The sequence below is a fragment of the Hyla sarda genome, chromosome 7 (assembly GCF_029499605.1).
Source record: "Hyla sarda isolate aHylSar1 chromosome 7, aHylSar1.hap1, whole genome shotgun sequence".
NCBI classification, from domain to species: domain Eukaryota; kingdom Metazoa; phylum Chordata; class Amphibia; order Anura; family Hylidae; genus Hyla; species Hyla sarda.
The window spans coordinates 95,261,072-95,275,994 of record NC_079195.1 but is presented as its reverse complement, the minus strand read 5'-3'; the positions used below and the strand labels follow the sequence as shown (position 1 = coordinate 95,275,994).

At 48.6% G+C, this 14,923-nt stretch overlaps 1 long non-coding RNA gene across 1 annotated transcript in view; it reads left to right on the top strand.

The window, feature by feature from the left end:
• LOC130282123 (uncharacterized) overlaps window positions 1-14,275 on the top strand; it is a 34,866-nt gene extending 20,591 nt beyond the window's left edge. Inside the window, exon 3 of the long non-coding RNA XR_008846251.1 lies at window positions 13,927-14,275. This is a non-coding gene — a long non-coding RNA (uncharacterized LOC130282123). The remainder of the gene's footprint in view (window positions 1-13,926) is intronic.
• The last annotated feature ends 648 nt before the right edge of the window (window positions 14,276-14,923 follow it).

Sequence of the window (14,923 nt, the reverse complement as noted above, 5' to 3'; positions counted from 1 at the left end):
CTGCACTTAGAACAGCCCTATACAAGGACCAAATAATCCCTTAAAGAGTACCTGTCATCAACAAAAACTTTTAATATGTTGTTCATAATCATTAATGAAGAGATATTGTAATATATCTTCATTAAAAAATATTAATATTTATACCAGTTTTTTCATTTTATACTTTTGGCCACTAGGGGTCACTCTTCTATGCCTGGTCTGCAAGCAGCATCCTATGCTTTTCATAGTAAGTGTACAGCTTTTAGGACTAATGCTGAAGGGCTCTGGTCCTTCCACCGGAAGTTCAGTACTGTGAGCTACAAGCCTGCACATGCCTCTCATATAACAGAGGCCAGTCACCTCCCCCTCCCCCCTGCTCTGTGTTCTCCCTGCCCCTCACCACACGTTATCTTATACATTGTATTATCTCACTGCACTCCCTGCTCTGTGCCCCCCCTGACATTCATGTTAATCACTGCCTCTGTAATTGCTCCCACCGCCCCTGGTTCTCAGCATTGACTTTTTAGTGCAGAGAGACACAGGAGAGAGAGAGAGACAGGCTGCCGTCCCTTCCCTGTACTTAGTCTGTATGCACACTGCAGAGCAGTGTTTCCCAACCAGGGTGCCTCCAGCTGTTGCAAAACTACAACTCCCAGCATGCCCGGACAGCTGTTGGCTGCCTGGGCATGCTGGGAGTTGTAGTTTTGCAACAGCTGGAGGTGCCCTGGTTGGGAAACACTGCTGCAGAGGGAGAGCAGCATACAGGAAGACTGGCAGAAGCAGAGTCCCAGCCAGGCTTCATGTGACATCATGCCTGCCGGGACCAGCCTCCTTCCACCCCTCAGAAAGACTGTTCCTGAGCTAATGAAGAGGGATAAAAAAGGTATTTCCACAGTGTTTTAAACCTCAATAAACACAGGGATAGGCATAGTTAGAAAAAGGGACAGATGGGAAGGGGGATCAGGGAAAGTTTAGATGATGACAGGTACTCTTTAACATCACATATAATGTATCTACTCCTACTGTGAAGAACAATATGACTAATATTTTCCCTATACAGTAACCATAAAGTGGTGGATATCAGTACTACAAAGGCTTTGCAGACCCTATAAGAGTTTACAGTGCACTTATAACCAGTAATTCACAGGTCAAATATGGCCCCACCCACTAATATTGTCCCCACTGTGATCCCATTCACAAATAATGTTCCAACTGTATCCCAACTCCCTATTAATACTACTATTGTGTTCCCCCACTCACAAACAATATTTAATGATACTACTGCTCATTGGAATTGCTCTCTGTGCCCCTCTGTAATGGTTTCACTGTGCCCCATAGCAGTAATTGTGCCTCCTGTGTTCCATTGTAGTAGTAATAATGCCCCATACAGAAATAATGCCCCCTGTGCCCCATACAGAAATAAAGCTACCTTGTGCCTCTATACAGTAACAGTGCCCTGTGTTCCCAGAAAGTAATAATGCTCCCTGTGCCTCATACAGAAATAATGCCACTTGTGCCTCCATCCTTTAATATTGCCCCCTGTGCCCCATACAGTAATCTGTGCTCCCATGCAGTAATAATACCCCCTGAGCCTCCATACTGAAACAATGCCCATGTGCCTCCATATAGTAATAATTTTTCCTGCGCTTCCAAGTGGTTATAATGCCCCCTGTTCCCCCCATATAGTTATAATGTCCCCAGTCCTGTCATGGCTTTTCTCTCTTCAGGCTTGCAACCTGTGAGCCACAGGGACGAGATCCCCAGGCAGGCGTGATGGCATCATATTATCATGCTGGCCAGAGTGAGCATTGCAAATGTACAGCTATTTTGTACCTCACCTTTACTGGATTACATCAAATGAACAAACCCAAGATTTAAGTATCTAAATGTGGACAGCAATGACATTTAAAAATATAATACAATAGGAAAACTGCACAACAAAGGTCGACTAATCAGAACTGACTGTAGTGCACAACCGAAGTCCAATTTTTATGCTACATAACATAAGCTGCAGAAATGGCGCCAATGGTGTCAAAGGTTATTTATAGTCCAGAATATTAAAGGATATTATCTAGCTTAACACTAGTAGCTAACTGTTGTACAATATAATAAAATAAAAAATAATAAAAATTATAATAAAATAACAAAGACCACAAGCTACCAGCAAAATAGCATTGCAAGCTATACTACACTGCTCAAAAAAATAAAGGGAACACTAAGATAACACATCCTAGATCTGAATGAATTAACTAATCGTATGAAATACTTTCCTCTTTACATAGTTGAATGTGCTGATAACAAAATAACACAAAAATTATCAATGGAAATCAAATTTATCAACCCATGGAGGTCTGGATATAGAGTCACACTCAAAATTAAAGTGGAAAACCTCACTACAGGCTGATCCAACTTTGATGTAATTGTTACGCCGAGCGCTCTGGGTCTCTGCTCCTCCCCGGAGCGCTCGCGGCGTTCACCTTCTTGCAGCGCCCCGGTCAGACCCGCTGACCGGGAGCGCTGCATTAATGTTACCGGCGGGGATGTGACCCGCGTAGCAGGACGCGCCCGCTCGCGGCTTGCATCCCAGTCTCCTCACCTGTCCTGTTCCCCAACGGCTCAGTCCCGGCGTGCGCGGCCCTGCTCCCTAGGGCGCGCGCTTGCCGGCTCTCTGCGATTTAAAGGGTCAGTGCGCCACTGATTGGCGCCTGGCCCAACTAGTGCTCACACCTGTGCCCTCTCTATATAACCTCACTTCCCCTTCCCAGCATTGGCGGATCTTGTTGCCTTGTGCCAGTGAAAGCGTTCCCTCTTATGTCCCAAGTTAGTGTTCCAGACCCTCTGCCGTTGCCCCTGACTACGATCCTTGCTGCCTGCCCTGACCTTCTGCTATGTCCGACCTTGCTCTTGCCTAATCCCTTGTACCGCGCCTGTCTCAGCCGTCAGTTGGGGTTGAGTCGCTATCGGGTGGAACGACCTGGGGGTTACCTGCCGCTGCAAGTCCATCCCGCTTTGCTGCGGGCTCTGGTGAAAACCAGTAACCTCTTAGATTCCGTTCCCCTGGTATGGCCCACGTCATCACCCCACTGACACAGAGGATCCACCACCAGTATCCTCACAGTATCCGGATCCTGACAGTCCACCACCAGTATCATCACAGTATCCGGATCCTGACAGTAGATCTGGCCATGGATCCCGCTGAGGTCCCACTGCCAGTTGTTGCTGACCTTACCACGGTGGTTGCCCAGCAATCTCAACAGATAGCGCAACAAAGACAACAGCTGACCCAACTGACTGTCATGCTGCAACAACTTCTACCACAACTTCAGCAACCATCTCCTCCGCCAGCTCCTGCACCTCCTCCGCAGCGAGTGGCTGCCCCCAGCCTCCGCTTGTCCCTGCCGGACAAATTTGATGGGGACTCTAAATAATGCTGTGGTTTCCTGTCTCAATGCTCCCTACACTTGGAGATGATGAACGGTCTAAGGTGGCGTTCGTGGTTAGTCTCCTGTCTGGAAAGGCCTTGTCATGGGCCACACCGCTCTGGGACCGCAATGATCCTGTCACTGCCACTGTCTAGTCCTTCTTCGCTGAGGTTCATAGTGTCTTCTAGGAACCAGCCCGGGCCTCTTCTGCCGAGACGGCTTTGCTGAACCTTGTCCAAGGAAGTTCTTCTGTGGGCGAATACGCCATCCAATTTCGTACTCTCACCTCTGAATTATCCTGGAACAATGAGGCCCTCTGCACGACCTTCAAGAAAGGCCTATCCAGCAACATCAAGGATGTACTGGTCGCACGAGAAATTCCTGCTAACCTGCCTGAACTTATCCATTTGGCCACCCGCATTGACATGCTGTTACGCCGAGCGCTCCGGGTCCCCGCTCCTCCCCGGAGCGCTCGCAACATCCTCGCATTTGCAGCGCCCCGGTCAGACCTGCTGACCGGGTGCGCTGCAATACCCCTCTCAGCCGGGATGCGATTTGCGATGCGGGAGGCGCCCGCTCGCGATGCGCATCCCGGCTCCCGTACCTGACTCGCTCTCCGTCGGTCTTGTCCCGGCGCGCGCGGCCCCGCTCCTTAGGGCACGCGCGCGCCGGGTCTCTGCAATTTAAAGGGCCACTGCGCCACTGATTGGCGCAGCTGGCTTAATTAGTGTGTTCACCTGTGCACTCCCTATTTATACCTCACTTCCCCTGCACTCCCTCGCCGGATCTTGTTGCCATTGTGCCAGTGAAAGCGTTTCCTTGTGTGTTCCTAGCCTGTGTTCCAGACCTCCTGCCGTTGCCCCTGACTACGATCCTTGCTGCCTGCCCTGACCTTCTGCTACGTCCGACCTTGCTCTTGTCTACTCCCTTGTACCGCGCCTATCTTCAGCAGTCAGAGAGGTTGAGCCGTTGCTGGTGGATACGACCTGGTTGCTACCGCCGCTGCAAGACCATCCCGCTTTGCGGCGGGCTCTGGTGAATACCAGTAGCAACTTAGAACCGGTCCACCAGCACGGTCCACGCCAATCCCTCTCTGGCACAGAGGATCCACCTCCAGCCAGCCGAATCGTGACACATGCGTTTTTCTGAAAGACGCCAGGAGAACAAGAGAAGGACTTTGTTTGCACCAGGCGATTTCTCTCCCCGGCTCCTCTCTTCTGAAGTCCACTGCAATCTGTTCCTGTGCCTTCTGCCAAGGAGACTATGCAAGTGGACCGGTCCCACCTGACCCTACAAGAGAGGACTCGCCGCTGTAACGAGAATCTATGCCTGTACTGTGCTAATACCGAACACTTCCTAAAAGACTGTCCTATCCGCCCTCCGCGTCAGGAAAAGCGCACTCTGATTCCGCACAAAGGTGAGACAGCTCTAGGTGTGAATTCTGCTTCTCCACGTCTTACTGTGCCTGTGCGGATTTCTCCCTCTGCTAACTTCTCCTTCTCAGCTGTGGCCTTCTTGGATTCCGATTCTGCAGGAAATTTAATTTTGGTCTCTTTCGTTAATAGGTTCAACATCCCAGTGACCAGTCTCATCAGACCACTCTACATCTCTTCAGTCAATGGAGAAAAATTGGACTGCACTGTGCGTTACTACACAGAACCCCTGCCAATGTGCATTGGACTGCATCACGAAAAAATTGAATTTCTTGTCCTACCCAACTGCACCTCTGAAATTTTCCTCGGCTTGCCATGGCTCCAACGTCATTCTCCTACCCTTGACTGGACCACCGGGGAGATCAAGAGCTGGGGTTCTTCTTGTCTCAAACAATGCCTCACGTCTGCTCCCGTCAGTCAAACCCCTGTGGCTCCACCTATACCAGGTCTTCCCAAGGCCTACCAGGACTATGCTGATGTTTTCTGTAAAAAAAAAGCAGAGACTTTGCCACCTCATAGGCCTTATGACTGCTCTATTAACCTCCTTCCTGATACTAATCCACCCCGGGGCAGGATCTATCCTCTGTCCGCCCCTGAGACTCAAGCCATGTCTGACTACATCCAGGAAAATTTAAAGAGGGGTTTCATTCGCAAGTCCTCATCCCCTGCCGGAGCGGGGTTCTTCTTTGTTTCGAAAAAAGACGGTACCCTACGGCCATGTATTGACTACCGCGGTTTAAATAAAATCACCATCAAAAAACGCTATCCCCTGCCTCTAATCTCGGAACTCTTTGACCGCCTTCGTGGCGCCAACATCTTCACTAAATTGGACTTAAGAGGCGCATATAATCTCATTCACATTAGGAAAGGGGATGAGTGGAAACCCGCATTTAATACCAGAGACGGACATTTCGAATATCTTGTTATGCCCTTTGGGCTCTGCAACGCCCCTGCAGTCTTCCAGGACTTCGTTAATGAAATATTTCGGGACTTGTTATATACCTGTGTTGTGGTTTACCTGGATGACATCTTGATTTTCTCCTCTAGTCTAGAGGAACACCGTCGTCATGTCCGCCTAGTCCTCCAGAGACTCCGCGAAAATCAACTGTATGCCAAAATGGAGAAATGTCTCTTTGAATGCCAATGTCTTCCCTTCCTAGGTTACCTAGTCTCTGGCCAGGGACTTCAAATGGACCCAGACAAACTGTCAGCGGTTTTAGATTGGCCACGCCCTTCTGGACTCTGTGCTATCCAACGCTTCTTAGGATTTGCCAACTACTACCGACAGTTTATTCCACATTTTTCCACCATTGTGGCTCCGATTGTGGCCCTAACCAGGAAGAATTCCAACCCTAAGTCCTGGCCTCCTCAAGCGGATGAGGCCTTCAATCGCCTCAAAACTGCCTTCGCTTCTGCTCCAGTACTGTCCAGACCTGATCCATCGAAACCCTTCTTGCTGGAAGTGGACGCCTCCTCAGTCGGAGCCGGAGCCGTAATCCTCCAAAAAAAACTCTACCGGACTTAATATTACTTGTGGTTTCTTTTCTAAAACCTTCTCTCCGGCAGAAAAAAATTACTCCATTGGTGATCGTGAACTTCTGGCCATCAAGCTAGCTCTCGAAGAATGGAGGCATCTACTGGAAGGTTCCAAACACCCCATTGTCATCTACACTGATCACAAGAATCTCTCGTATCTCCAGTCTGCCCAACGTCTGAACCCTCGCCAGGCTAGGTGGTCGTTGTTTTTTGCCCGCTTTAACTTCGAGATTCACTTTCGTCCTGCTGAAAAAAACGTCAGGGCTGACGCCCTTTCACGTTCCTCTGATGCTACCGAATCTGAAGCCCCTCTACAACACATAGCACCTCCTGAGTGCCTGGTCTCCTCTGCTCCAGCTTCTATTAGGCAAACTCCTCCTGGAAAGACCTTTGTCCCTCCACGCCAGCGCCTCAAGATCCTCAAGTGGGGACATTCCTCTCACCTCGCTGGCCACGCTGGCATCAAGAAGTCCATCCAACTTATTTCTCGTTTATATTGGTGGCCTACGCTGGAAGGTGATGTAGCTGATTTCATTCGGGCCTGTACAGTTTGTGCCCGGGACAAGACCCCTCGCTAGAAGCCTGCTGGACTCCTCCTTCCTTTACCTGTTCCTGAGCAACCATGGTCTCAAATTGCCATGGATTTTATCACGGATCTGCCTGTATCCCATGACAACACCGTCATCTGGGTGGTCGTTGATCGTTTCTCCAAAATGGCACATTTCCTTCCGCTTTCATGTCTTCCTTCTGCGCCACAGTTGGAGAAGCAATTTTTTATACATATTTTTCGCCTTCACGGGCTACCCACGCATATCGTTATTTGTATCGAAATTTGTCCAATTTGTATCGAAATTTTGGAGAGCTCTCTGTAATCAATTAAAAATCAAATTAACTTTTTCGTCCTCCAATCATCCCCAATCCAATGGGCAAGTAGAGAGAGTTAACCAGATCCTTGGTGACTATTTGCGACATTTTGTTTCCTCCCGCCAAGACGATTGGGTCGACCTTCTACCCTGGGCTGAATTCTCGTACAATTTCAAAAACTCTGAATCCTCCGCCAAATCCCCATTCTTTGTGGTGTACGGCCGTCACCCTCTGCCCCCCTCCCCATTCCCACTTCTTCTGGATTGCCTGCCGTTGATGAAGTTACCCGGGATTTCTCTATCATCTGGAAGGAAACTCAAAAGTCGCTCCTACTGGCCTCGTCTTGTATGAAGAGACATGCCAATAAAAAGAGAAGAACTCCTCCTGTCTTCGCTCCTGGGGACAAAGTGTGGCTTTCTGCCAAGTATATCCGCTTCCGCGTTCCCAGCTATAAGCTGGGACCACGCTATCTTGGACCTTTTAAAATCAAGAGTCAAATCAATCCTGTCTCCTACAAACTTCTTCTTCCCCCTTCTCTCCATATTCCTAACTCTTTTCATGTTTCTCTTCTCAAACCTCTTGTTCTAAACCGATTCTCTCCCAAGGATGTCGCTCCAGCACCTGTATCTGGCTCCTCCGATGTCTTCGCTGTTAAGGAAATCCTCGCGTCCAAAATGGTCAGAGGTAAAAAAATTCTCGTAGATTGGGAGAATTGTGGCCCCGAAGAGAGGTCTTGGGAACCCGAGGATAATATCCTCGACAAGGAGCTCATTCGCAAGTTTTTGGGTTCCAAAAAGAGGGGGAGACCCAATGGGGGGAGGTACTGTTACGCCGAGCGATCCGGGTCCCTGCTCCTCCCCGGAGCGCTCGCGGCGTTCACCTTCTTGCAGCGCCCCGGTCAGACCCGCTGACCGGGAGCGCTGCATTAATGTTACCGGCGGGGATGTGACCCGCGTAGCGGGACGCGCCCGCTCGCATCCCGGTCTCCTCACCCGTCCTGTTCCCCGACGGCTCAGTCCCGGCGCGCGCGGCTCTCTGCGATTTAAAGGGCCAGTGTGCCACTGATTGGCGCCTGGCCCAATTAGTACTCACACCTGTGCCCTCTCTATATAACCTCACTTCCCCTTCCCAGCATTGTCGGATCTTGTTGCCTTGTGCCAGTGAAAGAGTTTCCTTGTATGTCCCAAGCCAGTGTTCCAGACCCTCTGCCATTGCCCCTGACTACGATCCTTGCTGCTTGCCCTGACCTTCTGCTACGTCCGACCTTGCTCTTGCCTAATCCCTTGTACCGCGCCTGTCTCAGCCGTCAGTTGGGGTTGAGTCGCTATCGGGTGGAACGACCTGGGGGTTACCTGCCGCTGCAAGTCCATCTGGTGAAAACCAGTAACCCCTTAGACTCCGTTCCCCTGGTATGGCCCACGTCATCACCCCACTGACACAGAGGATCCACCACCAGTATCCTCACAGTATCCGGATCCTGACAGTCCACCACCAGTATCCTCACAGTATCCGGATCCTGACAGTAATGTCCTTAAAACAAGTCAAAATGATGCTCAGTAGTGTGTGTGGCCTCCACGTGCCAGTATGACCTCCTTACAATGCCTGGGCATTCTCCTGATGAGGTGGCAGATGGTCTCCTGAGGGATGTCCTTCCAGACCTGGACCAAAGCATCCGCCAACTCCTGAACAGTCTGTGGTGCAATGTGGCATTGGTGGATGGAGCGAGACATGATGGCCCAGATGTGCTCAATCAGATTCAGGTCTGGGGAACGGGTGGGCCAGTCCATAGCATCAATGCCTTCCTCTTGCAGGAACTGCTCACACACTCCAGCCACATGAGGTCTAGCATTGTCTTGCATTAGGAAGAAACCAGGACCAACCACACCAGCATATGGTCTCACAAGGGGTCTGAGGATCTCATCTCGGTACCTAATGGCAGTCAGGCTACCTCTGGCAAGCACATGGAGGGCTGTGCGGCCCCCCAAAGAAATGCCACCCCACAACATTACTGACCCACCGCCAAACCGGTCATGTGGGAGGATGTTGCAGGCAGCAGAATGTTCTCCACAGCATCTACAGACTCGTCACGTCTGTCACGTGCTCAGTGTGAACCTGCTTTCATCTGTGAAGAGCACAGGGCGCCCATGGCAAATTTGCCAATCTTAGTGTTCTCTGGCAAATGCCAAACGTCCTGCACGTTGTTGGGCTGTAAGCACAACCCCCACCTGTGGACGTCAGGCCCTCATACAACCCCTTATGGAGTCTGTTTATGACCGTTTGAGTGGACACACGCACATTTGTTGCCTGCTGGAGGTCATTTTGCAGGGCTCTGGCAGTGCTCCTCCTGCTCCTCCTTGCACAAAGGCAGAGGTAGCGGTCCTGCTGCTGGGTTGTTACCCTCCTACGGCCTCCTCCACGTCTCCTGATGTACTGGCCTGTCTCCTGGTAGAGCCTCCATGCTCTGGACACTATGATGACACACTGAACTATGCTACATATTTATCATACTATCACAGGGGGTTAATAAATTTGCAGCACATAAGCAAAACAAAAAAGTTGCAGCTGAGACTTTTTTTGTGACTTTTTTAATTTGCCACATACAGGAGTTTTGTACTCCAGGTCAGACCTGGAGCAGACACAAAGGCACAAATGTCAGAAACAAAAACATAAAAACACAGGAAACTGCAGAGGCAGTTTATCAGTGTTTTTTTCCATTCTTTTTTTTTTTTTTGCCCATAAAAACTCTGGCAAAAAACCAAGTGGAAACCTAGCCTAATAGTTTTTTTTTGTCTAAAGCTATGGAATATAAATGTGAAATGAAGACAGCATTACTAGTTTTCTGTTCCTTCCTTACATACTGATTCCCTGTTCCATTCAGCCTATGCATTGTTCCAAAAGTATGGGATGGAAAGGTGACTTGTCAAGTTACTCCACAAGTAGCCATGCTGCAGGTAAGTACTCAAGACATAGATTTACCTTTTTGTGAAAAAAAAAAAAAAAGTATCCCTCTAAAAACTCCGGTGCTTACACATCTTATCCCCTATCCAAAGGATAGGGGATAAGATGCCTGATCGCGGGAGTCCCGCAGCTGGGACGCCCGGGATCATGCACGCGGCACCCCGTTTGTAATCAGTCCCCGGAGCGTGTTCGCTCCAGGTCTGATTACGGTCGACCGCAGGGCCGGCGGCGTGTGACGTCACGCCCCCACCCAATGTCGCGCTCCGCCCCTCAATGCAAGCTTACGGGAGGGGGCGTGATAGCTATCACTCCCCCTCCTGTAGGCTTGCATTGAGGGGCGGAGCGTGATGTCACACGGAGCGGAGGCGTGACATCACACACCACCGGCCCTGCGGTCGACCGTAATCAGACCCAGGGCGAACACGCTCCGGGGACTGATTACAAACGGGGTGCCGCGTGCATGATCCCGGGCGTCCCCAGCTGCGGGACTCCCGCGATCAGGCATCTTATCTCCTATCCTTTGGATAGGGGATAAGATGTGTAGGCACCAGAGTACCCCTTTAAAGGAGAAGTCTCATACCTGGAAGTACAGAAAAACATATCCCCTATCCACAGCATTAGATCGCATGGGGTCCGACCGCTGGGGACCTGTGGATAGGGATGAGTTTTTCCCCTCCTGTGGATAGGGGATAAGATTTTCTGTAATTCCAGGTATGAGACTTCTCCTTAAATTTTTCTTCTATCTCTTAATTTTCCTTTGCTGACGACAAATGTTTGTGAGCTGAGAGACTTACCATTAGTGCCAAAAACTGCCCTCTACAAATAGCATGGAGTTGCCATGGCAATACATTCAATTGCTTTCAGAATTTCATGGTAATTTGGCGTATCACCATGGTAACCCTATGAAACATTTCATCAATCATGTCTCCCTGACCAATAAATCCTGTATGATCTCTTCAAGACTTTTGTCCAGTGGTGCATAAATATTTTATTTCCATATTTAATTAGACAACGAACTTAGATCAGACAGAAACTTGTTATAGGACTTTGCTGTGTTCTTCGATCCATGTTATAATCTTGGCAGCTGCTAAGCTAAAACATTTTTCTAATAAAAATGATACAGGACTATGGACTTAATCTGGATAGTTCACTGTTATATTCCTAAAAATGCTTCAAAAGTTTATTCTAAAAAAAATAGCATGCTGCAGGTTCTCTTTTTCACTACTGGGTAAATGTGGGTATACTGCATAGGCAGGAGAAACCTATTAGCAATAAAGTTATGAAAATTAAAGTGAACTTGTCATATTGAATATACAGTCCATTCTGCAGGCATGTTATAGAGCAGGAGGAGCTGAGCAGATTTATATTAATTTTTCTAAGTAGTCCAGTGGGCGGTCCTACTTAGTGATTGACAGCTATCTGTTTATAAATGAGCATATAGGGGGACATTTATCAAAGCAAGAAATCCGTTCTATCTTCAGCTAAGGAGATGGAGTTCTTGGGGTTTCTGGTGGACACCAGAAGAGCTGTCCTATGTTTACCCAAAGCCAAACTGGCCCTGATTCGCAAAGAAATCAGGGCTGTCTTACGCAAGGGTCAAGTATCTTTGAGTGTGATCGCTCGCATAGTCGGCTTATTGTCGGCTTCCATTCAAGCGATCTTTCCGGCCCCTCTTCATTATCGGGCCCTCCAGCGACTCAAGACCCTGCATCTTCGGCAGGGTTTGCATTATGCGGACGAAGTAACCCTTTGTCCGGAGTCAGTGGAAGAATTACGGTGGTGGCTCCGCCATGCTGTCGAGTGGAATGGCAAGACCATTTTCAACTCCTGCCCGGACATGATAATAGAGTCAGACGCGAGCAGGCAAGGCTGGGGGGCCCGCTGCGGTCATCAATCCACAGGCGGGATATGGTCAGAAGAAGAGTCTCTTCTCCATATCAATGCTTTGGAACTGTTGGCAGCATTCTTCGCTGTCAGGAGTTTCCTAGCACAGGAGTCCAATTGTTACGTACTTTTACGCATGGACATTGTGGCGGCGGTTCAATATATCAACCGCCTTGGGGGTTCGAAGTCCAGAGTACTGGCGGACATCGCGTCCGACTTCTGGCATTTCTGCCTGTCCCGCGACCTTATTCCTATTACGGAATATATTCCAGGAGTATCCAACTCCGTGGCAGACTGGAACTCCCGTTATTTGGTCGACTCCAGCGACTGGACGCTGGATCGGTCAGTTTTCCTGGCACTACGAGATCTTTGGGGTCCGTTACACACGGATCTTTTTGCATCTCGCCTCAACCACCAGTTACCTCGGTTCTACAGTTGGAGGCCGGATCCGGAAGCGTCGGCGGTAGACGCTTTCTGTCAACGGTGGCCGGAAGGGACGCATTATGCATTCCCTCCCTTCCCAGTGATCACCAGAGTCCTTCTCCAGATAATGACTCAGAGGGCGACGGTAGTGTTGATCACCCCATGGTGGGGTTTCCCCTTCTTCTAGGGATGACGATAGATTTTCCCAGGCTATTACCAGCCCTAAACCACCTACTAACGAATCCGTGCAGGGGTCTCCACCCCCTAGTATTGGAGGGAAACCTACCTCTCCTTGCTTGGTTGGTTTCGGGGTGCCGGAGTCAGGTATGACCTTTCTAGATCAGCTAGAGACCTCCTCCCCCTGGCCTGAGCCCCAGGGACTAGATCGGCATATCGATCTGCCTGGGGACTCTGGGTTCATTGGTGTGATCAACGGGAAATTAATCCCGTTCAGGCACCTGTACAGGTAGTGGTTAATTATTTAGCTGACTCGTTCGATTCAGGAAAATCTTATGGCTCTATAAATGCTTATAGATCTGCTATCTCGGCATACCACTATCCTGTAGACTCCTTGCCAGTGGGCAAGCATCCTCTGGTGTGCAGACTTCTGCGCGGTATCAAATTTAAACGCCCTCCTCAGCCTAAATATCAAGCTACGTGGGATGTTTCCAGCGTACTGGATATGTTTTCTTCATGGGAAGACAATAATGATCTTTATTTGAAGATTCTTTCCATAAAATTGACCGTCCTCTTATGTCTGGTCTCTATAAAGAGAGTATCGGATGTTAGAGCTCTGGATATCACTCGGCGTCAATTTTCACCTGTGGGGTACAGTTTTCGGTTGTACGCAGGACCAAGACGGGTCTCCAGTCCGTCTTTTATCCATATTTTCTGGCGCATCCCAAGCTTTGTGTGGATCGCTGTCTCCAAGAATATGAGACACGAACAGCACCTCTCTGTTCTCCTAGCCATAATCAATTGCTTATTTCTTATGTCCAACCTCACCTTCCTGTCACATCGGCTTCCCTAGCCCGATGGGTGCGTTTGGCCATGGAAATGGCAGGGATTGATGTTACCCTGTTTGGCGCCCACTCTTCCAGAGGGGCTATGGCTACTAAAGTGGTGATGTCTGGTGGCTCTCTGTCAGATCTTCTTAGGGCGGCTGATTGGTCGTCTCAGACGACGTTCCGTCATTTTTACTTCCGTCCAGAAGAACATGTCTCCATGTCCGTGTTGTAAATTCCTTATATATCTTATTTTGATCTGTAGGTTATTGTTCAGCTTTGAACTTGCAAGATATGAGCCTCCTGTCTGATATATAAATCGAGATTTTCCTAGCTTGTGACGGAAAATATTAGTTATATGACAGGAGGCGAGTATCTTCCCTCCCGACCCAACCCTGTCATGGTGTTTTTTGTCTCTTCCAGGTTATTGAAGATGAATACGTCCAGCGGCTCTGTGGAGGCTGATATGTTCCTGACCTATTGTTCATGAGGTTTTGTTCCTGTTCGTTCAGGTTCCTGCGGTCCTGTTTACCATGTTGGCAGACATCCTCACGTCGGAGAAGTTCCAGTACTTCAAGATAGTACCTTCCGTGCTGAAAGCCGCATAAAGAAAGAGGATGAGTGGTTCCAGAGAGTCCTTTATATATGAGCCAGTCGGGCTAGGAGGGGTGAAGAGGATGACAAGGGCTGCTGGGAGATGTAGTCCAAAAAGTTTTTCTTTGAAATATATGTTATGAATGTTTTTATTTTTATTTTTTTTAATTTCTGCTATGGGCATTAAAAAGAAAGATTTAATGCAAGATACTCGCCTCCTGTCTTCATATAACTAATATTTTCCGTCACAAGCTAGGAAAATCTCGATTTCCTGGAACTTTTCCTGCAAAACAATATATAATCTGCTCAGCTCCTCCTGCTCTATAACATGAAGCTTGCAGCTTGGCCTGTACATTTAATGTAACAAATTCCTTTTAATAACTACTCTTCTACTTGAGTTCATTCATTATATTGTGCTGACTAAATGATAACATGACTTTTTTAAATATATAGGGGGAAATTCATCAAAACCCATGCCGATGAAAAGTTCATCAGTTGGCCATAGCAACCAGTCAGATTGCTTCTTTTATTTTTAAAAATAAAATGTTTTTTTTTTTTTTTAATTAAACAGGCACTCTGGTTGCAATAGGCAACCGGTCAGCTTTTCCTCAGCACAGGCCTTGAAAAATCTCCTCCATACATAAAGGAGAACTGTCATACACAAAAACATATCCCTATCCTAAGGATAGGGGATAAGTTTTAGATCGCGGGGGTCCGACTGCTGGGACCTTTCCTGCACCGGCTCCCTCCACAAGAGAAGATGAAAAACAATTGGGCAAGAGATATAGGGTACATGTTTGAGAGAAGTATGAGTGCTAGAGACACT